Consider the following 26,240-nt stretch of genomic DNA (forward strand, 5'->3'; position numbering starts at 1 on the left):
GAGACTCTATTGAAAGGATGCAGAGATCGCAGGAATATCCTTTCCGCATTGTTTAGTGAGTTCTTATTAATACAGAGTAATAAAGTTTTGACTTGATGTACAATCCGTATAATATGCTACATCGTTTTATAAAAGGTTTTAAATCACCAGCCCAAACCATATGAACAAGTGAATTACTCGGTGCAGACATGACGCTGATTAAAAAAAGAACTACTTCACCGCTGCTGACAGAAAAAAAAACATTGAACATGTGCTGAAAATTGCCTTTGCATGGTCCCTTTAGTAAAGCTGTCATTTGTAGCAGCACTCTGCAGTCTGATTGAGTGAAATGGAGTAACATTGGGTAAGCAGCATTAATCGATCCGAGTTCAGTTTCTGTGGGTCTTTCTTTGCCGCTATAATGGACAAAATAGGCAAAAAGAATTTGCACCCATGAGCGACGTTGAAACCATGACTCAAGGAGCTAAACAAGGTCGCCATCATCATCATCATCATCATCATTATCATCAGCCTGGTTACGCCCACTGCAAGGCAAAGGCCTCTCCCATACTTCTCCAACAACCCCGGTCATGTACTAATTGTGGCCATGTCGTCACTGCAAACTTCTTAATCTCATCCGCCCACCTAACTTTCTGCCGCCCCCTGCTACGCTTCCCTTCCCTTGGAATCCAGTCCGTAACCCTTAATGACCATCGGTTATCTTCCCTCCTCATTAAATGTTCTGCCGATTTCCATTTCTTTTTCTTGATTTCAACTAAGATGTCGTTAACTCGCGTTTGTACCCTCACCCAATCTGCTCTTTTCTTATCCCTTAACGTTACACCCATCATTCTTCTTTCCATAGCTCGTTGCGTCGTCCTTAATTTAAGTAAAACCCTTTTCGTAAGACTCCAGGTTTCTGCCCCGTAGGTGAGTACTGGTAAGACACAGCTATTATACACTTTTCTCTTGAGGGATAGTGGCAACCTGCTGTTCATGATTTGAGAATGCTTGCCAAACGCACCCCAGCCCATTCTTATTCTTCTGATTATTTCTGTCTCATGATCCGAATCCGCCGTCACTACCTGCCCTAAGTATATGTATTCCCTTACCACTTCCAGTGCCTCGCTACCTACGGTAAATTACTGTTCTCTTCCGAGACTGTTAAACATTACTTTAGTTTGCTGCACATTAATTTGCCTCTCCAGGTCAGTGAGCATGCATTGCACTTTGTCCCCTGACTTACTAAGCAAGGCAATATCATCAGCGAATCGCAAGTTACTAAGGTTTTCTCCATTAACTTTTATCCCCAATTTTTCACAATCCAGGTCTCTGAATACCTCCTGTAAACACGCTGTGAATAGCATTGGAGAGATCGTATCTCCCTGCCTCACGCCTTTCTTTATAGGGATTTTGTTGCTTTCTTTATGAAGGACTACGGTGGCTGTGGAGCCTCTGTAGATATCTTTCAGTATTTTTGCATACGGTTCGTTTACACCCTGATTTCGTAATGCCTCGATGACTTCAGAGGTTTCGACAGAATCAAACGCTTTCTAGTAATCAATGAAAGCTATATATAAGGGTTGGTTATATTCCGCACATTTCTCTATCACCTGATTGATAGTGTGAATATGGTCTATTGTTGAGAAGCCTTTACGGAATCCTGTCTGGTCCTTTGACTGAAAGAAGTCTATGGTGTTCAGGATTCTATTTGCGATTACTTTAGTAAATAGTTTGTAGGCAACTGACAGTAAGGTGATCGCTCTACAATTGTTCAAGTCTTTGGCGTCCCCTTTCTTATGGATTAGGATTATGTCAGCGTTCTTCCAAGTTTACGGTACGCTCGAGGTCATGAGGCATTGCGTATGCAGGGTGGCCAGTTTCTCTAGAACAATCTGCCCGCCATCCTTCAACAAATCTGCTGTTACATGATCCTCCCCAGCTGCCTTTCCCATTTGCATATCTCCCAAGGCTTTCTTTACTTCTTCCTGCGATACCTGTGGGATTTCGAATTGCTCTAGACTATTCTCTCTTCCATTATCGTCGTGGGTGCCACTGGTACTGTAGAAATCTCTGTAGAACCTATATGAACACAACATTAAAACCCTACACAAGGTATACACATTCAAATCTCTATACAGTTAAACCTCAATATAACGAAATTCTTGATATAATGAAGTATTTACCTTTTCATAACCTCTTATCCATAGAATGTCATACATTTAGAACTTCAATATAATGAAGTGTGTTTGTGTGTGATTTCAATATAGCGAAATTTCGCTTCAGCCGCTAAGGAATTCAAAGACAATTAATGGTAACTTCCGCGGGCGCAGATTGTCAAATGATTGAATTAGAAGTGGCTGCTTGCAAACGCACGGCTCAAACTGCATGCAGTGCGACAAGAACAACCGCCTGGAGCCGCATCATGTTCCGTATAAATTAGGTCCAAGTGCGATCAGATCCTATCGCGCCCCGCGCACTTGTGCTTTAGGCGCGAGTGAAAGAGTGCGTCGGGGAGACAAGAAAGATGGTGGCTTCATAAGTGCCGCCTTTTCACGCGAGCAATGGCAAAGTGGGGGAGGGAAACGCGCTCACGGTAATGCGATCAAGCGCCCGCGAGGGGGCGGAGTGGGGGGTAAGTTGGCGCGCGTCTCGGCCATGACTGCGGCTGGCTGTAAGCAGGGCTGAGCGGACATTTACACAGCCGCGCACCCTGCTTTAGAGGTAATCTGCTGCGTGTGGAAAGAGTAGGCATGCCGAGACGGCGTGGCATCATGTAAGCTGTCTTCCCGCACGTTTAGTATTGGAAGTTGCGCAATCTTGAGTTTCGGTGACCCTTTGGAACGAGAAGCAGACGAAGCATTCACTCCCTGCTGCCGGCGCTTTTCATGATAGCGTCATCGCAGTGCGGCCGAGCGACGCTGTGGGGGCGGAGTGCACGCGAAAGTATGGCTTCGCTTAATTCGTACCGCTGATGTGAAGATATCGGCGTGGCGTGAAACCGTATCATTCATCGTTGACTCCTATATTCGTCAAAATAAATTGTTTTCTCATTCAAACTTGCTTTTATTTTCGATTGCCCAATAATTCGGAAAATTGTGTGGCCCCTTTCCGTGCAACAAAAATTGATCGGCGACTGTACTTATTTGCATATGAGATCAAATTTCAATACAACGAAATTTCTATATTTATTTATTTAATTTAATTTATTTATTTCGTGTACCCTAAGGGCCAGGGGCATTAAAGAGGGGAGTGGTTACATCAAATACAGAAAAAAAGTACAGTGCAGCAAAATGGTTAATAGTACAGAAATAGATGGCTCTCGGTTATAGAATGTTATCTGAGTATTCTTGGAGTGGCTGGTAAATAAAATGAAATACGGTGCATGCAGTGCAGTAATACAGTGTTTCGGTAATACAAAAACAGTGATACAATCGGTAGAACAAAAACGTGAATGCAATGCTCCTGTTTATACAATGTTATCTAATGCTGCCATGAAGTGCTGATGGTCAACAATAGTAGCGGTTGAGGCGGGTAGGCGATTCCACTCAGCAGATGTACACGGAAGGAATGAATAAGACATGACGTTGGTTTGGCCTAATGGAATTCAAACTTTGTTTTTGTGATCTAACCTTGATGGAATGGGCTGAGGAGGGGACATACGTTCATTGCGAAGGGAAGGATGATGAAATATCTTATGAAAAAGTGAAAGTTTAAGGCCTTTACGGCGAGAGGCTAAATTTGGCAAATCAATGTTTAATTTCATTACAGAAGTGCTGGCAGTTCGGTTGTAATTAGAAAAAACGAAACGTGAATTTGAAAAACGTGAAACGTGAAAAAAAGTGAATTGGGTTTTTCTGAAAGGGATCCCAAATTGCTCCGGCGTACTCAAGCTTTGAGCGGACTAGTGACTTGTATAGCATCAATTCTAGGGAAGACGGGTTTTAGGTATCCCAGCAACGTTTTTAATTACGTAAGAAGCGTGCATGGACCACGAGAGGTTTCTAGTAATATGGATACCAAGATATTTGTAGGATGAAACAGGGTCTAAGGGGAGATTATTAACGCAGTAAGAAGGAAGCTGGTTAGAAGTTCTGGACACGCGCGTAAATTTGCTTTTTTTAATATTCAATTTCATTGACCATGACTGGCACCAAGTAGAAATAGCGTTAAGGTCGGATTGAAGATAAGATATATTAGTGTCGCATATTCTTTCCCGGAAGATTACGCAATCATCGGCGAATATATGAATGTTAGGGGAAACACAAGAGCGTAGATCATTTATGTAAATTAAAAAAAGGAGGGGACAAAGTGCCGACGCTTGAGGTACGCCGGACTGTACTCTGCTTGCTTGTGAGTTTGAGTCATTAGCAAAGACACACTGTGAACGGTTAGAAAGAAAGCACTCAAGCCATGCAAACAGTCTGGGATCAATGTTAATTCGATGCAGCTTAAACATTAGGAGGTTATGGCACACTTTGTCAAACGCTTTTGAAAAGTCTGAAAATATACAGTCGGCGGTTGAACAGCGGCCGAGAATGACGTTTAGCTTATGCGTAAAAAAACTAGTTGTGTTTCACATGAATGTGGCTTGCGGAATCCATGTTGCCATGGTGAAAAGAATGAATTAGTTTCGAAAAAGCTAGCGAGATTAGAGGCAAGTATATGTTCTAACATCTCACATGGAATGGAAGTTAGCGAGATAGGGCGGTAGTTATATGGAGAATGCTTGTCACCCGATTTATGGAGTGGGATCACCTTTCCGATCTTCCATTGAGCAGTCAAAGAACCCTTATCTAGCGACTGTTGGAATATCATTGCTAGAAAAATTGAAAACAGCTAGCGCTTTTCAAAAATTTCGCGTTTATTAAATCGCGTCCTGGAGCCGAAGCCAGTTTTAAAGATGAGATAATTCGTACGATGCCTGCTGGTTCAATGATTATGGGAAACATTGCTTGGTAATCGTAGTCGTGCGTGGATGGAAGAGTAATGTGTGTAGTTGATGAAAAGCGGTGCATGAAAACATCAATAAGTGCGGACGCACATTCATTAGTTAGAATAACATTTCCAGAGCTGTCGATTAAAGTTATCATGTCATCCGCATTGGGGTTAATGACGCGCCAGAATTTCTTGGTGTCGGTTTTAAGTATTGATGGCAAGATATTGCCAAGAAAGTGATCCTTGGCTTGTTTAAGTGCGGCTACATACTCATCTGCCGCCAGTTTGTGTTTGGTCCGGCGGTTTACGCTAGGTGAACGTTTGGCTAATTTGTGCAAGTGTTTCTTTTTATTAGATAGGCGCTTGAGACGAATGTTATACCATGGAGCGTTTATATTACATGCAAGGGTGCGCAGTGGGATGTATTTGTTTGTTAGTTCAGCAATTTCGGTAGCAAACATATTCCAGTTGGTCTGAACGCAACGGCTGTCGAAGTTGTTTAAGAACACGTCTAGAAAAGCAGATAATTCGGCGTTGATGGCTTCAAAATTTTTTTTTCGCGTAGTCTCGAAAAGATTTGAATTTCTTACTGGTTTTTGGTTGCAAAATATTTATGTCAAACGAAAGTCCCGAATGATTATGCGAAAAAGAAGTGAGGCGTGCAGACCGGACACAAGAGTGGAGAAGTGGACAACACGAACGGCGCTTCACTCTTCTCCACGTCCACTTCTCCACTCTTGTGTCCGGTCTGCACGCCTCACTTCTTTTTTGCATAATGAATCCTTACCAACTATCTCAGCTTTCTGTCGTTCTAAGTGCCGAATGGTCGCTCAAGCCGGGTAAATAGGTGATGTCGGAAACTAGGTCAGGCCACGATGTTATTACAAGGTCAAATGTGTTTTCAACGCATTCGGTAGTTAGTGTGGGTTGAGTAACAAGTTGCGAAAGTGAAAAGACAGAGAACATGTCTAAGAATTCATTGGCTAATGAAGAAAAAGGGTGTAAAGTTGAAGGCTCGGTGTTCCATATTATGTTCGGTAGATTAAAATTGCTAAGCAAAAATAAAGGTAATGTAGGATGACGGGATGTAACAATGTTAATGATATCATGCATCTCATTTATGAAATTAGATGAATAAGTGGGGGTGCGGTAACAAACGCCAATGATTATCGTCTGGCGATTTATTTCAATGATGGCCCAAACCGTTCCGAGGTCAGTATTGACATGAATGCAGTGAGATGGGAAATCTTTAGAAATGGCTAAGAGCACGCCGCCTCCCTGACGCATTGTACGGTTACAACGATACAGTAAAAAATGGTGTGCAGTTTGAAGAATTTCTTTATCTTGAATCTGTGAATGTAGCCACGTTTCGGTAAGCACAAAAATGTCAGCATTGCAAGTCTCCAAGGCAGATGCTAAGGAAGTGCGCTTAGTCATGATGCTTCGAATATTAGTAAAGGACACAGATACGATGCATGGTTTTCGCCCACATCCCCTCACGTTTTCCTAACTGGGCCTGTGCTGGTAAGTGACATGCCGGCCGTTATCTCGTGGTTCATATGGCGCATGCTCGTTGACGGTGTCTGTTGCCGGGTCACAGACGAACTGTTTTTCATTCATTATTAGTTTGGTGTTCATCAACTGGAAAGGGCATGGTTGGGGCTGGCTTTTAGCTTACTCAATTAGTTTTTCCCGGACGTGACGGGTGGAGGGCGAAAAATCTTCGGAGATAGAAATATCCTTTTCTTTCAGCTGTGCGCGCATGGAAAGTACTTTGTCTTTTATTTTCGAGCTGGTGAATTTAACTACAATTGGGCGACACTTACTAGGCGTGTAGTGACTAATGCGGTGAGCACGTTCGATTGCCGTGTCAGGCAGGCTGTCGATTACGTCGGTTAGTGCTTCTCTATGTGTGATTCGGACTGTTCCCACGATTCGCGAGAGCCACGGATGCCATGAAATATGAGGTTACTGCGTTCGCGATCTGTCCAGTTCGTCAACGCGCAGCAGTAAAGAGTCAAGCCGAGTTGTTTGGGGTTGAGCCGACGCCTGAATGCCCGTCATTTCATCATCGAGGTGGTCTAAAACATTTGTTTTTTCTTCAAGGTTGTCCAATCTTTTCTGGATAGATTCTATTTTGGTCTCGTTGTTCTTTTGACCGATCTTAATAGCCTTGCCGTCGTTAAACAACTCGGCCTGGCCCTTAGCAGATTGTACAGAACGAGCCTGAAGGTCTTTTAACAGCCGGAAAAGAACTGCCATCTGCTCAGAAGGATTTGAGGGCAAATTCTGCAGCTCAAGTAATGCCTCAGTACGCGTGCTAGGACCCAGATTAGTTTCCACGTCACCTGAGCGCACTAACAGCAACGCCATGGAGAAACAATCTCTGACAATTTCACAGAGCACTTGTTGGCACGGAAGCAATAGCAAAAATGGGTCGTCACTTTCCTTAGCATAAAGCGTAAAGTTTTTACAGACCTGCGAACTGCAAAGGTGCGCTGTATGTGCGATGGTGCTCCAAATGCTGCTTCCGTGTCAACAAAACGGACTGACGCTCGGACAGCCGCCTAAGTTGCCACTGCGATTTGACGACACAGTTGACGACGACGGTGCGCAGAAGGCTGGGCGCAGCAGTTGTAGTGGGTCGATGTGCAGATATTTGCCGGTCTGCTGGTAGATTGTGGCCTTGCTTGATAGTAGTAGTGGTTGCGTAGGGTCATACTCCGAATACGCTGTGCACGGACACAGCAGCAGCAAGAACGCGAAGATCGCCTGCGAAGTAGAAAGGTGCGCTGTATGAGCCATGAGAATTAACGAAGCGAATTGATTATAACGAATTGCCGATTTTACCTACTTTGTTATATCAAGCTTTAAGTGTATAACGAAATTTCCTGTTTTCTACAAGGGTGGCAATGTGGGCTTGTTCGTTGATCATCATGGAACGGCATGTAGTGTAGCGCAGCAAAAACAAGAACACAAGAATAAATGAAACACAGACGCAAGCGCCTAATTATGTCAGTGTTTTGTTTCTTCTTGTGTCCTTGTTTTCGTTGCACTACACTACATGCCATTCAGTACTTTCACTGTCACATTCATGAGCACCGAAAACCTAGAATCAACTAATATCTTGCCTGATTTGCCATGATTAAAAAGAAAAATGTGGGTATAGTAGGTCTAATTGAGTTCTGGTGATTTTAGTATCACTGACGTATAGCTTTTAAGAATGTTTAATCGTTTCTCCCGTTAAGGCAGAGTACATGCTCAACTGCTACAATAAGTGTGAACGTAGGCAAAAACGACATTTTTGGCTCTTGCATCAATTTTATGGCATGTTGCATGATCTAAACAAGTGGTTTCAGTTTGACGAAGTTCTCGATTTACCAAAATAAAACCTCACATCACAATAAAATTTATTACCTAGACTTACTGTACTTTATAACCAAAGTACTGTATAACTATAAGCAGCTACAGCCGCCACGAGTGGCGAGCAGAATCGAAACGACATTGCTTTAGTCGAAACACGCCGAGCGCTGCTGCTAAAGTATGCACCACAGGCATTGAGCAAGAAAAGATCTGCGGGAACTGCAGTACCCCACGCAGTTATTCAAAGCAGCACATAACAGTGCCGAGGACTCAAAGTGGTTAGTAAATGCAGTCGGAAGCAGTCTTCTGATTACTTAATTGTTACTATCAGACACACGCTCGCATAGCACCGCCACGTGGCAAACGCCGCCGTGCGGACGCGTCGCTATGCGTGGATCGGCTGGTTACAATATTGGGGCATTCTATGGGTGCATGTTTAAAGCACAGCGTTTTTTGCCTATGGCCTGATCTTTGCGGGTGCTCCATATGTGAGTGTATTGCATGGTACAGAATTGGACCTAATACCAAAAACACCGGTTGGGCGGTCCGTGCAGACGAAGCGTAAACGCGAGCTCAACATAACCTCGTTGTCGTTGTTATTCTGTAGCGATTATTTGTGCGAAAGCGTCAAATGGCCCATTGAGCAAAAAAAGCCGGCGTCTGTCGTCTCAGCGAAACAGCACCCAAAATCCCATTGCTGCGATCACGTCACGAGCGCGCCTCGACGAAACAGAGCAGGTGAAAGGGTACACCTGCTGTTGCTATAGCGCACCAGGTGTTGCGTGAGGGGAGAGGGCGTCGCCGCGATGCCACGTCATCCTTGCTCTCGCAAGCCGGTGCCCGGCCCGTATCCGTACTGCACTTCCCTTCTCTTGGTGCCCATCCTGTCAACCTAATTATCCAACGGTTATCTAATCTGCGCATTACATGACCTGCCAGCGCCATTTTTTTCTCTGAATGTCTATTAGAATATCATCTATACCCGCTTGCTCTCTTATCCAAACAGCTCTCTTTCTGTCTCTTAAAGTTATACATACTTAGCATTCTTCGTTCCATCACTCTTTGCGTGGTCCTTAACTTGTTTTCAAGCTTCCTTGTCAATCTCCAAGTCTATTTGCCATATGTCAGCACCGTTAAAATGCACTGATTGTATACTTTCCTTTTCAATGATAATGGTAAACTCCCAGTCAGGAGCTCACGATGTCTGCCATATTCGATCCAACCCATTCTTATTCTTCTGTGAATTTCCTTCTCATTGTCAGGCTTACCTGGGATTAGTTGACCTAGGTAAACGTACTCCTTCACAGACTCTAGAGGCTGGCTAGAGATCTTGAACTCTTGTTCCTTTGCCCGGTTATTTATCATTACCTTTGTCTTCTTCATATTAATCTTCAGCCCCGCTCTTACCCTCTCCCTGTTGAGGTACTCAATCATTTGTTGTAACTCGTCTGCAGTGTTGCTGAATAGAGCAATGTCATCGGAAAACCGAACGTTGCTGAGGTATTCGCCGTCGATCCTAACTCCTAAACCTCCCCGTTTAATAGCTTGAATACTTCTTCCAAGCACGCAGTGGAGAGATTGCGTCTCCTTGTCCCTTTCTTCATAGGTATCTTCCTACTTTTCTTTTCCTTTCTTTCTTTCTTTCTTTCTTTATTTATTTGTTTCCATTGATAAAATACAATGGTGGGGGCTAAGATAAAAGCTGCAATGAAGCAGCTGGAGGTGCCCTTAGCCCCCGCTTTTCATAGGTATCTTCCTACTGTTGTAATGAAGTTTATTTACAAAAGCAAAACAAAGCACTTTCAAGACTGTGGATACTAACTGCAGCTCTAACATGTCAGGCTGAGTTTGTGATCGCCATAGATTAGACATTATCAACGTGATTTAATTAAAGCTGCTTTATGGGCTACTTGGTGCATACTTGATTTGAAAATTATGACAACGCTAATGCATCCATCAACAAAGGAACAAGGACAAGACACAAGCAACGTCACTACCAACATGACTAGGCTTTATTTTACACTCCATTATCTAAAGAATGAGCTAGCAACTTTAGCCGCATTTAAACAAACATATAAGAGGAAGCACACAGACTGAAGTACCAGCTTCACCATGCCCATTTGTGCTCACAGATGCTGTATAGAACGCCAGATCTAATTGGCACATGTTTTTATGATATTCCAACTTAATATGGGGGGGGGGAAGCTATTTTCTCCAGACTATGCACTTTTGCATTAATCCCAAAAGCATTATGATATGTGACAGAACACAAGTGAGCTTGTGCAGAAAGAACAAACTGGCATGGCACACTGACAGGAAGCAAGGAAACAGGACAAGCACCGCTATTGGTACAAGAACTACAGCAATATATCAGAACATGACAATACAGCAATATTATTTAAGCAAAAGTCAGTACAGATCTGAGAACTTATTCAAGTAAGAACATGGATTTACCATTTTTAAAACCTCATTTTCATAAACAAAAACAGCTAAACATCAGTGCACATATTGCAAAATCAGAAGACACAATTCTTCACTGGGTGCTAGTTCAACCACCGCACATCGAAATGTGTAAAAGCAGTTTAACCTGTATAGCCTTCAGCACGCGACAGCAAAGAAGACTATAAGCAACAGGCTTCAGATATGGTGTTTGGAGTCTTTCATTCAAACAGTAAAACGCTGTTAAAATAAAATTTCAGAGTTTGCTTGTTTCATTCAGACAAAAAGACAGTGTTGTAGTCATGCCGCCACAGTTAACCGATAAACTTGCACCAGATACATTGATTCAAAGGAGAAAATAAAGTGAGGAAGGCAGATGCATGGTGCGAAGTGATGCTGTTGTATTAAGTAGCACAACTGGTCACTTCAAACATCATTCAGCTGCTTTACATGCCTCTGCATACAGACTGAGAAGCTTTACCTCTTCACCATCTGCTAGTGAAGCACTGTTTGTTCACTGTGATCACCCACTGAAGGCAGTCACTTGGTTTATAAGTAGGGTCATTCGCCACATGTAAGGACACCGACCCGAAACCATGCATAAGTATTGCAAAATATTGTCATGTTTTGGATACTGCAACTGTTCATCAGCAGCTGCATCACTACTGCCAAAGTGCAGACCATGCAATTTCCCAAGCACTTGCTAAACAAGAGTACAGTAATGAAGAGTGGCAAATTGGGCTAGCTGTTTCATTAGGAAGACAAGAAGCCATCGCAAGAGAAAATAAACGCTCTAGAATTTTGATGGCTCTGGCTTGTTTAATATATTCAAACATCAAAAAAGCTGATTATTACAGAACGTCATAAAGCGTGGTGCACTGTTACCAACTGTTGTTTTTTAAAGCTATAACCTGTTATTACCAGACATTCATGTACCATGGCTGAAGACATACTGTTCATCGTTGCCATGTCTTGAGCACGGGAATTAGTCTGTTTCATAAAGGTTTGGTATTGTCACTGCAAAAATATTGTGGTCTTTTTTCATAAACACACAAAGGCGCATAACTTCATGAGTGTTACATAAACTAGTGGCTCTTCTCTTCTGATGCAGACTGAAAGGTGCTTTTGATGGAGAATTTCAACAGGAAATAGTTTCTGGCATTTGAGAATTATACAAGAATTCGCTCCAGTAAGAATTCTACAAAATGAGAAAAAACGAACCTGAGAAGCTCACAAATGCACTGTTTTTAGCCTTTATAGTCCAAGTGTACTGAAGAGAGTAGAATGTTCGTTGGTTGATGACCATTCGGTAATATTCAGTGACACTTATTGAGTCACAGACATGGTTGTGGACTACAGCCTGTTTTTCACTTTCATACAAATTCAGGCACAGCCTTCCAGCGCCTAACAAAACTGTCTGCTGACCAGCTCTCCTCTCCTGTACATCAAGAAAACTGACTGCTTCTTGTGAAAGATTTAAACTAGCTTTAGCTGCCTGCAACATTTGAGCAAGTACCTAACATTCCAAAATTTGTAAAGGAACGCCATTAGTTCCGCTGACCAATTTCACAAGAAGTCCATTTCCGCCTTTAAATACAAATGAAGAATGCCACTAGAAAGTCCTAGTTTAAACACACTTTTAGGAAGATGCAGCATGTGGTGTACATTGTATGTCATTGGACCCAATCCGTACAAAGACTGTAATCTCGCAACAAACTCCGAGAGATCGGATGATCTCACTGCGGTCATCTGAAGTGACGGTGTCCAGTAGAAGTATATAGACACCCTCCACAAGCAAACTGGAATGTCTGACATACTTATCAGGCAAAAAGCCATGAAGGCATGGTAATGAATAATGAAGAACACACCACTTCCATTCACTAGCTTTCCAGATTGGGAAGTCTGATAATATTTGTGGTGCATGTGTGAACCAATTCGGTGGCTTGATTGCCAATAACCTCCCGTTTAAAGAGGCTAAACTTTGTCGTGAACCAATGTAAACATCTTTTCTCTTTTAAATGTGATCACATTTTTATTCTTCTTAAGCTGTTGTACGGTGTAGATTTGTTCCAACAATCTTTCCTTTCCGAATCCTGCGCTTCTTATTTGATTTATATGTATTGTCTTCTGTGATATTATAAATAAACTATTTCTGACTCATTTTTTGGGCAAATGAGGAAGCTTGTTTTTCCTTGAAGGACATTACACTTATACAACACAGATAGACACTGATAGACTATAGATCCGGCAAACTAATACGAATACACTACTACACTAATAAAAAGAATGCACTAGTAGACTTGTACAAGCAGATTAGCACAGATACGTCCAGAATAGAACTAAAAACAATTTTATCATTGTATCAGTTGTACCGTTTCATAATGCAATAGAAAAAGACTGATAGACCTTATATTAGGTTGCCCTATCAAATTTTTTGCTAGGGATCTTTCAGTGCAAATGCATATCAACCTTTTGACAAATGCTAATAACATAACACATGGCTTTTTGTGCAGCAAGTTTTCGTGGACTCCTGCCACCCTTAAACTTATACTTTATAACATGTTTCGAAGATCAAAACTGCAATATGCTTCATCAATCCGGGATACACCGACAAAAAACACAACTCTCATATTTAGTTGAAGCCATACAAAAGCAACCTGTAAATTTTATATTAGCTGCTTATTCCCATACCGCAAGCATATCAACAATTGAAACTTGCATGATTGGTCAGGCTTGTCAAAGAAAAAACAGACCCATTAATTTCACAAATTCTCAATTGAAACATATGTTATTACCTCCTTCTATCTCATTGAGAATGAACTGCAACCTCAAGGTGCAGGTGCCAACTTGCCAAACCAATCTTTACTATCCCTGTCAAAGGCAGCCTCAGAACGCACACACACAGATGCACGCACACACATATATATCAATGAACTACAAGGAGGTAATAAAACATGTTTCAATTGAGAATTTGTGAAATATACGGGTAAGTTTTCTTGTTGCCTAGCTTGATTGCCTTCAAGCTTGCCTTGAGTATCAAGGCAAGTTTTAATTGTTGATATGTTTGCGGTATGGGAATAAGCAGCTACAATATAATGTACAGGTTGGTTTTGTATGGCTTCAACTAAATATGAGAGTTGTGTTTTTTGTAGGTATATCTTGGATTGATGAAGCATACTCCAGTTTTGATCTTACAAGCATATTATGCAGTATAAGTTTACGGGAAGCAGGTGTCCAAGAAAACTTGCAGCATGAAAAGCCATGTGCTCAGTTATTAGCATTACTCAAAAAGTTGATATGCTTTTGCATTGAAAGATGATTGGTAATATGAATACCGATGTACAAGGTGCTTAATACGAACAGAGTGTTTAATTTTGTAGGTAAACGTGTTGAAAGTACCAGTTATGATGTGAAAATCTTTTCATTTTACTTTTACCACCTCATCTACCCACCATTTTACCTTTACACCATATATATATATATATATATATATATATATATAGATAGGGATATGAAGACGCCCCTGCGTAAGCAGGCGGTTGGCGCGTTGCGACACCACGTAACCGAGCACACGAGGGTTTGACCCTCCTTCGTGTAGCCGTGCGCGGCTTAGCCGTGTCCGGAGAAAGGGGGATCCTGGGGGTTGAGCCGATGCCGGGTGTTTGGACCTTTAAGGCCCCCCGGTGGAAGCAACACACCTCTTTGGCCTCTGCTTCACGCAGACGGCACCCCCGGACTGACCCTCCCGGGGGAAATCAGCAGTCGCCTCTTCCTGTCTCTTTCTCCTTGAATCTTCGTCTTTCTCTTTCACTTTCTGCCTTTCTGGTCTTCTTCTCCCTTCCATTTACTTCCTTTCTGCACGGCGGCAAGGGTTAACCTAGTGTGGCTATCCTACCTTGGGTACACCATATTTGGTTATAGTGACGGCGTACGACTGGCGTCATGCAGACTTGTACACAAGCTCTGCCGCGTCCCCGCGTTGGGCTCCGTGGTGGGCGGTCGGCGCTATCCGAACGAACACATTTTTCTCATGGCAGCGCAAGCCTCTATTCTCTATGATCGGCGTCTGAAAAGATGCCGCACTGAAGCAATGTTCCAGTTCTCTTTTCGGAGCAACGCTCCATCATTTTCCAAGTTCTATGTACTGCACAGCGAAAACAACGTACCAGTGAGAAAGCTCTCTCCATTCCTAGTGGCCAAGTGTCTAAAAGAAAAATCGGACCTACACACAAAGCCTCGAAAATGTCTAGCGGGGACCGCCTCCTAGAACTAAATTATAAAGATCAAGCGCAAACGCTAACAGAACTTACCAGTATTAGCAGCGCAGCAGTGACAATTTCACCGCACACAACACTAAATACAAGCAGGGGTGTGATATCAGAGGAAGATTTTATTGGCTTGAGCGACGAAGAACTGCTGGAAGGTTTCCAGGAACAAAATGTTACTAAATTCTAAAGAATTGTCATCCGCAGGAACGACCAAGAAATCCCTACAAGACATGTTATATTCACCTTCGGAACAAGTGTAATGCCTACCTCGCTGGATGCAGGTTATGTAAAGGTAAATGTTAGACCATATATCCCGAACCCCAGACGATGTTTCAAATGCCAACGGTTTGGACATGCTTCACATGCATGTCGAGGACGAATAACTTGTGCTAAATGCAGCTCCAACGATAATCAAACTGACAATTGCACCTCTTTCCCACTTTGTGTTAGCTGCAAGGGAGATCATCCAGCTTATTCGCGGTCCTGCCCTTGCCGGACAAAAGAAAAAGAAGTAATTGTTCTGTCAAAGAAAAAATCATGTTCTATGAAACTAGAAAGCGGCTGTCGTACCTTCCGCGAAGAAGTTACGCCGATGTGACGCGGATGGGGGCAGCGTCACAGAGGTCTCAGGAGTCCTCCGAGACCACGCATAGTGGTCCCACAGTGACCCCTCCCGCCCCCGTGGTGGAAGCAGCCGGCGCTGCTCCATCCTCTTCAAAGGCCCCGCAGACACCAGTCCCGCAGGGCCCTAAGATCACGTGAACTCCAAGGCCCGAGACACGTGTCTCGGCGCCAAACTCTCGGTCCTCCAGCGCCTCAGAGAGAACGATGGAGGTCGAAGCAAAAACCCCGGTGTCATCGACACCAAAGGACAAGCGCTCTCTCGAGCGCGGTACGAGGGACAAAATCCCAATAATCACCCAAAATAAGAAGTCTATAACCTAAGGGTTATAGCTCCGTTGTATCTGCCTCCTTCAGATCCATGTCCCTTAACATATTTCTTATCTCCCATTCACTCGTTAATATAATGTCTTACCCTTCAATTTTATAATGGCTTTTATGATCCATTGGAATTGTGAGATCTCTTACATAACTTAGGTTACATAAAAGACCTGTTATTTAACTTCTCTCCCGTAGCATTATGCATACAGGAAACAAACCTAGGTGAAAAGCACAAGAACATTTTAAAAGGCTTCACTCTTGTACGGCGCGACCGCACTCAGACCAATCGGTTTTCGGGTGGTGCAGCTGTTGTTCTACAGAGAGGCATTGCAGCTAGAGAAGTTATTAATCCTCACTTAGAAGCCGTTGCTGTCACGGTTTTATCACACAAAACCATTACCATTAGTTCAATATACATTCCACCACACGCACATTTTACTCTAAGAGATCTGGAGTTAACTTTAAACCAGCTACCTAAACTTTTTTTAATAGCGGGTGATTTTAACGCTCATAACATATTAAGGGGTAGTAAAACAACTGACACCAGGGGACAAACACTTGAAGATTTTATCCTAACAGACGATATATGCCTTTTAAACACTGGTTCGGCAACTTACTGCTCCCCAAGCACAGGAGCTAGGAGCTGTCTAGATCTGGCGCTGTGCACTCCATCTCTCTTAATCAATTTGAAATGGAGTGTTATTAACAATCCTTATGGCAGCGATCAAATGCCCGGCATTATTAAAAGAACATCTCCTTTCCCTGCAGTGCCATTAAGATCACCCCGTTGGAAACTCCATCTGGCACACGGGCCTCTCTTCAACGAGAAGGCCAGTCTGAATGACATATCAGATGATCAAACGATAGACGAAATGAATGAAAATATTATTGCCTCCATACTTGCTGCAGCAGAACAGACGATCCTGCAATCGTCCGGCTTCCCAAGGAAAAAACTAAAACCCTGGTGGATGAGTGAATGTACACAAACTAAGAAAGCACAAAACAAAGCGTGGGGTATCATTCGGCGATACCCAACAAAAGATAACCTCTTATATTTCAAAAAAGCAAAGGCGAATGCCAGGTACACGCGTAGGCAAGCCGAAAATAGTCTTGGCAAACGTATGTATCCTCCATCAATAGCTCAATAACATCCAAAAGAATGTGGGATCAGCTTCGTAAGTTTAGAAGCGAGTACGCTCCTTATACGATTCCCATACTCTCACCTCTAGGTACACAAACGAATTTGAAAGAACAAGCAGACATATTAGGGCAGCATTTCCATAACATATCAAGCTCACTAAACTACTCCACTGAATTTCAAAAGTATAAACAATCAGCAGAAAAACAAAAGCTTCCGACAACAGGAAGTTCCGAGAGGCCATATAATGCCCCCTTAACACTTCCGGAAATCAACAGAGTACTCACTACTGGCAAAAAAACAGCGCCAGGTCCGGATAGAGTACATTACACAATGCTCGCACACATATCTCCAAAAGCAGTTAAGACATTGCTCCGCTTTTTGAACGTAATCTGGGAAAGAGGAAAAATTCCGATTGAGTGGAAAAAAGCCATTATAATCCCTTTCATGAAAGCTGGAAAGCATCCTACAACAGCTACGAGCTACCGACCTATAGCACTCACAAGCTCGGCAGCAGTGCACTACGGAGCCACGTCTAAATTTTGCCTCTGCTTTTGCAGGTGAGCGGAATATCCTTATTTAGTCAATAAGTCATAGAATTTATGCACTGCTGCCGAACCCATCAGCTTTCTTGTACTTGTTTGATTCTTGTTACTGATGCTGCTAGTGCATTGACGTACACTTTTGTTGTGCAATGTCTAAAGAGGCTAAGGCCATCGAAGATTTGAGGCGGGAACTCAGGGCAGGCTTGAGGAGCATAAAAGATAAGTTTCAAGAGGTCACTGAGCTGTAAACAGAAATACAGCTGGTTCTAAAACTAAACCAGGATCTTCGCGCTGAGAATGCCAAGCTATCATACAGAATTGAGGAACTGGAACAATATCAACGTTCAAATAACATTGAGATAAAGGGCATTCCACTTGAAGGCGAACCACTAGTCGTTGTGAGGCAAATTTGCGAGCTGATTAAGGAAGAGGTCTCAGAGGCTGATATCGACATCTGCCACCGAGGGCCTACTGCTCGACATGATGAAACAAATATCATTGTTCGGTTTGTCCGCAGAACCAAGAGGAATGTATTCCTTAGCAAAGCTAAAGAAATCCGAATGTATACAATGACACTAGGCTTTCAATCGTCCTCAAAGGTGTTCATAAACGAACACCTCACACGGTATGGCAAACGACTTCTTGATGCCGCAGTAGAAAGGAGGAAGGAATTGAGATGGCGGTTCGTAGGGACGGCTGGCGGCAAGGTGTTCGTACGCAAGGAAGAAAATTCACCAGCTGTTCGAATCGCCAGTATGGAAGACATTGATAAGATGACAACGTGAGCGTCATGGCTTGCTTCTCGTTTTTTTCTTTTTTTTTTACAGTTAATTTCGCCGTATGAACTGCACATATTATGATGTTCAGTCTTTCAATAAATTAGTGTCTCATACCAGTAAACTGCTAAAAATGTTTCACCTAAACGTGCGGAGCATTAAACAAAGAGGACAAACTGAATTGCTTATTTGTGTCTATCGCCCACAATTTTGACATCTTATTGTATTGTGAAACATGGCTTAGTGTGAATGATAACCCCCCGTACTGTGAAAATTACACATACCATGGGTCAGTAAGAACAAAGTGCAGAGGAGGTGGCGTGGCTGTCTATGTTAAACAGTGCCTTGTACATGAGGTAATTACAGAATTTTCACTTGTAACGAACAATGTAGAATGTGTAATGGTACGCTTAGAATATGTCACAGTTGTGGTTATGTATCGCCCACCTTTGGGAAAAAAACTGACGTTCTTTGATTTCCTAGAACAGGTACTACATTTCCTGAGCCATTCGTCCTCCCCCTTTATCATAATGGGTGACGTAAATATAGATATTGTCCCAAGCTGTCATGAACCACGCCTGCCGCGCAGAGCTGTGCGGGGTAACTCCCACGACCTACAACGGAGCCACCAGCACAAGAGCTACGCCGAAGCCGTCGCCTCGCCGGACTTTCGCCGTCGCGCTCAATCATGGCCACAGAGCAAAATACCCTCACCAGCAGTGCCTCGGCGAGCCCAGTCCCTATCCAGCACTGCCGAGAGCCACGCACGTTCTCGGCGAAGGCAGAGGAAGATGTGGATGAGTGGCTAACCCATTACGAAAGGGTAAGCCAATACAATAACTGGAACGCTGCCAGTCAGCTTAGGAACGTTGTTTTCTTCGTGGCCGGAACGGCGTTGGTATGGTATGACAACCACGCGGACATCCTAACTACATGGACACGCTTCGTTGAGGAGATCAAAAGGTGTTTCGGTGACTCTGACGCAAAGAGGAAACGTGCGGAACTCACATTGGCCCAGAGAGCTCAGGTACCAGGCGAGACTTGCACTACCTATATCGAAGAAATTTTAAAGCTGTGCCGAACCGTCAACCCTCAAATGACAGAGGAAGATAAAGTGGGGCACGTGGTAAAAGGAATAGCGGAAGACGTGTACAACTTCCTCATTGGTAAAGAGAACTTGCACACTGTATCAGAACTGATACGGCACTGCCGTACGTTCGAGGCGCTGAAGACTCGCCGAATTACGCCAAAGTTTGGACGGCTGGCCAATGTAACGACTGTAGCAAGTGTTGACACGAGTCCTCCGCTCCCAGACCTTTCGTCCGCCATCCGCCAGATAGTCCGCGAGGAGCTCCAGCGACATGACGAACAGGCACGTTATGCGGCTCCACGTTGCAGCTCCTCCGTTTTCCGAGACACTCTTTGGGAACCCCCTTCGGCTACTTGGAACCACTCGGTGAACGTCGCGGATCTTAACAGCTCCAGAGACGAATCGCATTACATTACGACCGAACCACCACGCAATGATTCGCCCCCTCAACGTTTTGACCCACGCCCACGCAACTTTCGTCCCCGAAGACTCGCCGCTACCTACGACTTTCAAGGGGAAGAGCCTCGTTACCCGCAACCGATGTCTTCGGCAGAATACTTCAATCCGCATTCTGCAGTTCGCCCTTCGCCAGTGTGTTACTGCTGCGGCATGCCAGGCCACATAGCTAGGTACTGTAGCCGACGCCGAGCATCAAACTACGGATCGTCAGCGCCGACTATGCGGTCTAGCGGTCGTACACTGCGCACTCAGTGGCCAGGAGACTCCACCTCAGGAAGCCACTTTCGAGAGGACCGATGCACCGCCCAGGAGACCTACTTTGGCGAAGAAAGAACCCGGAACCGCCACCGCTCCCCTGCCTCCGACCGTACTCTGACGCCACCACCAGCCTTCCGAGCCTCGCGATCACCATCCCCTCGGCCGCGATTCACGTCACCATCGCCTCGGCGCCGTTTCGTGTCGCCCCCGCCGGGAAACTAGCCAGCGCGGCCGATGGAGGTGAGGTCGCTGGAAAATGTGTGCTGCCGACTCAACTGCCTCCAACTATTCTCATGCTAAAGAATAAGGTTCATGTACTGATTGATGGGGTCTCTACAATGGCTTTAGTCGACACGGCAGCAACTGTCTCGGTCATGAGTGTGGGGTTTAAAGGCCTTCTGGGACACAAGGTTATGTTTAGTTGGGACCAGTGCACAAGTTTTCGAGGAGTCAGTGGTGAATCATTATACCCGGTTGGTGTGTGCAACGTGGATGTGTCTTTGGGTGGGAAAGTTTTTAATGTAGAGTTTACTGTTCTTCCTCGCTCCTCGCATGACGTGATTCTGGGGATTGACTTTTTGCAATTGCGTGGTGCGAATGTTGACTGCCGGACGGGAGAACTCAGTGTCGACACCAGTGTTTCACGTGTGCTCTTTGAAAGTGAAGCTTGCCCGGAGAGTGTGTTGTGCGTGCCTGAGGATACAGTTGTGCCCGCCTTATCCGCGATGCGTGTTGCCGTCGCCTGTTCATCTCCGACTCCTATCTCGTTCGATGCTGCAGTGGAACCGGTACATCGGAACTGCCTCAAGAAAAACGTGTTAGTTCCGCACTGCGTGGTCTCAGTGACCAATGGATGCGCGGCGCTGTGGGCGCTAAACTGTTCCACTGAAGCGGCAGTGCTACCTCAAGGCCTAAAGATTGCCACGTTTCAGGAAGACTCGCCCGTATCGGTGGCAGTACTTACAGAGCTCCCCGATGGAGGAGAAACCAGTGTCTCTAGCCCCGGGAGCTCGAAGATACTTTCCATGATTGATAAGTCACTCAGCGATCACGAGCGTCGGGTTTTGATGGCCCTGCTGACGAAACATACCTCGGTATTCGACTTTGCGCAGCACGGTTGCCCGCCATCAATTCCTGCGTCCAGAACTCGTCACCGCATCAACACAGGAGCCGCCCAGCCAATCCGACAAAAACCCTACCGTGTATCCTCGTCAGAACGCAAGATAATCAGCGATCAGGTCCAAGAAATGCTATGCAAAGGCGTCATTCGAGAATCATCTAGTCCTTGGGCAGCCCCCGTGATATTGGTGAAGAAAGACGGTACGTGGCGGTTCTGTGTTGAATACCGTCGCCTAAACGCCGTTACTAAGAAAGATGTATATCCGCTCCCACGAATTAATGACGCCATCGACTGTCTCTTTGCGGCATCTTACTTTTCCTCAATTGATTTACGGTCAGGTTACTGGCAAATTCCTATACACAAGGACGACAGAGAAAAGACAGCATTTGTAACACCCGACGGACTATTCGAATTTAACGTGATGCCTTTCGGGTTGTGTAACGCGCCCGCAACGTTCGAAAGGTTCATGGACACGATATTACGCGGCTTAAAATGGGAAGTTTGCATGTGCTACTTAGACGACGTTGTGATCTTCGGGCGAACGTTTAGTGAGCACAACAAACGTTTGGATCTGGTCTTGAACTGCTTGGAGAAAGCGGGTCTTGTGCTCAATTAAAAAAAATGCCGTTTTGGGGAACGATAAACTCTTGTGCTAGGCCATCTGGTCGCTAAAGAAGGCATCCGACCAGATCCACAAAAGACTGCGGCCGTAGAAGCATTTAGAGTACCCAACTCGGTCAAGCAGTTAAGAAGTTTCTTGGGCTTGTGCTCCTATTTTCGCCGATTCATTCCCCGGTTTGCTGACATGGCTCATCCCCTTACACGCCTTCTCCAAAAAGGCGTTCCCTTTGAGTGGACTGCAGATTGCGACTCGTCGTTTCGCCAGCTCAAGTTCCTGTTGACATCCCAACCAATTCTTCGCCACTTTGATCCTTCATCACCAATTGAGATTCACACCGATGCCAGCGGCGTAGGCATCGGTGCTGTGCTAGTTCAGCGTGTTGGCGACAGTGAGCACGTGATCTCTTACGCTAGCCGGTCCTTGAGCCGCTCCGAGCGCAACTACACAGTCACCGAACAAGAGTGTCTGGCGGTCATCTTCGCCGTGCAACGATTTCGTTCGTATCTCTATGGGCACCCCTTCACTGTGATAACAGATCATCATTCGCTATGCTGGCTTGTGAATCTGCGGGATCCCTCAGGACGACTAGCGCGCTGGGCCCTCCGTCTACAGGAATACGATTTCGTTATTTGCTACAAAAGTGGCCGGCGACATGCTGACGCTGATTGTCTCTCTCGGATGCCACTTCAAACAACTGAATGTGATGCGGATAATTTTGATGAATACATCGCTTTTGTGTCCCCGGAATTTCCGGATATGGGTACCGTCATATCCGAGCTGCACAAGGACGAGAGCTTACAACCGCTCTTCGCGGCAGCACAGGAGTCACCTGCAGGCAGTCGCTTTCGCCTACGTGATGGTGGCGCGCTGTATAAGAAGAGCTACTCGACCACCGGTGCACGCTACCTTTTAGTTGTCCCCAAGAACCTTCGCCACCAAGTATTACACGCCATGCACGATGACCCAACTTCCGGTCATCTTGGTTCCACACGTACACTCTACCGGGCTCAAGAACGTTTTTACTGGCCTAAGATGCGGAAAGATATCGAACGGTACGTCGCCAGCTGCTCTCAATGCCAACGCTACAAGCGTCCGCCACAAGCGCCACATGGCCTGCTCCAATCAGTTCCCCCTTCTAGCGTCCCCTTTGAGAAAGTTGGTATAGATCTTCTGGGCCCTTTCCCGCGATCCTCCAAGGGTAATCGTTGGGTTATCGTTTGCGTCGATCACCTTACCCGCTATTGTGAGACCGCCGCATTGCCATCGGCCACAGCTGCAGAAGTTTCTAACTTCTTGCTGGCTAACGTTATACGCCGACATGGACCCCCTCGAATAGTAATCAGCGATTGTGGGCGACAGTTTACCGCGGACGTGGTTGAAGAAACCCTTCGTCTGTGTTCATGTAGCTTCCGCCATTCTACGCCCTACCATCCACAAACTAATGGTCTGGTCGAGCGCACAAACAGAACGCTTGCCAACAGGCTGTCTATGTACGTCGATTCAGCACACAAGAATTGGGACAGTATCTTGCCTTTCATTACCTATGCCTTCAATACCACGAGACACGAGACCACTCGTTACTCACCATTTTTCCTTCTGTATGCTCGTCCGCCGCGCTACACCCTCGACGCCATATTTCCCTACTTCGCTCATGACAACGAATCAATTGATGAGATCCTATGTCGAGCAGAAGAAGCACGACGTCTCGCTAGGCTACGCACCCTAGCATCGCAGGACCGGTCCAAGATACGCTATGACGGGCGTCACCGCCACGTTTACTTCGATCCTGGTGACCTTGTGTGGCTCTGGACGCCGCTGCGCAAGCGTGGCTTGTGCCAGAAGTTTCTCGCCCACTACGTCGGCCCTTACGTTAATCTGGAGCGCCTCAGCGAAGTAAACTACCGCATTGCGCGTCTCACGAGCAGTGGACGACGCTCGGCCAAGGCTGAAGTGACACACGTCGCGCGTCTGAGGCGTTACAACCCACGAGATGACTGACTCGCCCGGCGGGCTTCGTCTGCCAGCGTGGAAATGTCACAAGCTGTCATGAACAACGCCTGCCGCGCAGACAGATGTAAGAAAGAAGAGGACGACGTTAGTCAAGCTGCCGCGAGACCGCTCTTCAACAACCGCGCCTATCAACCAGCTTCATCCGGTTTTGCATTAAACACCTCGTGTGTAACAATATGTTGTCGGACGACATATCATCTAGACAGTTTTCTGGTCTCATCAATTCATGTGCACAAACGTAATTTCGGAACCCACGAAGCTAACGGCGCAAACGGCTACCTTGCTTGATATATGCATAACCAATGTTCACCCAACTGACTGCCTTGCGGGACAGTTATCCGCTGATATAATGATCATCTGCCTGTATTTTGTTTCATTCCTTACGCGCACAAACGAGGGGAAGGAGGAGAAAAAGCACAGATTCGCAGTTTCCACGCAAGCACATTAGAAAATGTTCGTGATCTCATCCTATCAACAGACTGCTCATCTGTATTTGAAAAACAAGATCCAAATGCAGCCTACGAATTGTTCTTTCATAAAATGATTACGTGCTATGACCTAGCGTTTCCATTGGAATTGTGCAATCAGGGGAGCAAGAAAATACGAAAACCCTGGATAAATGCGGCTTTGCTAAAAATGATAACAAGAAAAAACTAAATGTATCACTTGTTCGTAAAATGCAGGAGTGTGCAATTGTTGACTGATTACAAAAAAAATCATGGCAGAAATAAGGTCAACAGTGAATTAAAGCAAGCAAAATTTAAGTACTATGAACGGTTATTTGCTAAAATAAAAAATTACCCTATGAAAGTTTGGAATGAGGTTAGAGACTTAACATCTATGAAAAGACAGAACACGGAGATAAACATAAAGACAGCCACTGGGGTGTGGACAGGAACAGAAGCAGCAGCTGCTCTCAATGAATATTTCGTTTCTAGTACCCAGTATCCCGACAGGGGCAACCCACGGCCACATCTATAGTGAATAAATTCAGTCTTACTAACTCAGTGATACTTACACCTGTTACACCTGCTAAAGTTGTGCAGCTGCTGTTTAAAGTAAAAAACAACGTATCTAGCTGCTGGGTATGATGATGCGAAACCAGTACCAATGAAATATATTGCCGATATAATTGCACCTGTCATTGTTCACATCATAAAAACAGAATGTTTGAAAGCGATATAAATCCTGATTCTCTAAAAATAGCACGTGTATGGCCTATTTACAAAGGAGGTGATAAACATTTAATGACAAATTTCCGGCCGATATGTCTTACCTGTTCTGTCAAAGGTGTACGAGAGTGCCCTGTATGTTAGACTACAAAAAGTTTACAGTAAATACAGTAAACTCTCAGTTGTACGAACGTCGGTTTATCGAATATTTCAGAATAACGAACTTTTTAAAAATCCCCGGCAGTTTTGTTATAGATTTATGCAGAAATGTTTCACTTAAACGAATTTCGGAAGAGTCAATAGTTCAGTTTAACGAACTCGCTCAGAGGACCAAGGCTTATGTTTACGATCAGAACCGATGCCCGCCCTCAGCAAACCACCGCTCCAGTGGCAATGTAACGTCGCTGGTGCTACATCGCCCCTGGGGCAAAGCGGTGGCGCGGAAAACGAACGCCAACGTGGCATCGCCTCCGAGATCACCCGCACAAAACGAGCAAGCATGTAATCTCGGAGGCCATGAGCAAAGTAACATCGCTGGCGCTTACAACGCCACCAGAGCAAAGCGGCGATCTGTCTCACCACAAACCACGTGGTGTGTGTTTTTTTCCGACTGGCTAGACGAGGCATAGTCGTCGTCTCTTTCTTTCGAAGAAGAGGCGAAGAAGGCGAAGAAGAGACGAAGGAGAGGCAACTGCCGCGCCAGTTTCAAGCCCTATAACTCTAGCTGAGGTTGTAGGGTACATTGGAAACTTTGTGTCTTAACAGCAAGCTGTGCCAGAAGAAGTGTACAAAAACATTGACTCTTTGGACAGTTTTGTTACTTTCTGTGCTTTAAAAGTACAAGTGCAGAAGAAGATTACAGATTTTTTTTCTAAGTCAGAACGGCAGCATTATAACTGTTATGAACCTTGTACTTGTAATATGTACAAATTCCATTTCACACATTTCTAACTATGGATGCCATGTCTTTTGCTCCATGAATTGCACTTCAAACTTTTGAATCTGTATGCCATGTTTTATGTAGGTCTAGTGAATATTCAGTTTAGTGAACTTTCAGCTAAGTGAACTATTTACTTCGGTCCCTTGAAATTCACTCAAGTGAGAGTTCACTGTATAGTGTA

Source organism: Dermacentor variabilis, chromosome 2 (genome assembly GCF_050947875.1).
Source record: "Dermacentor variabilis isolate Ectoservices chromosome 2, ASM5094787v1, whole genome shotgun sequence".
In the NCBI taxonomy this organism is placed as follows: Eukaryota; Metazoa; Arthropoda; class Arachnida; order Ixodida; family Ixodidae; genus Dermacentor; species Dermacentor variabilis.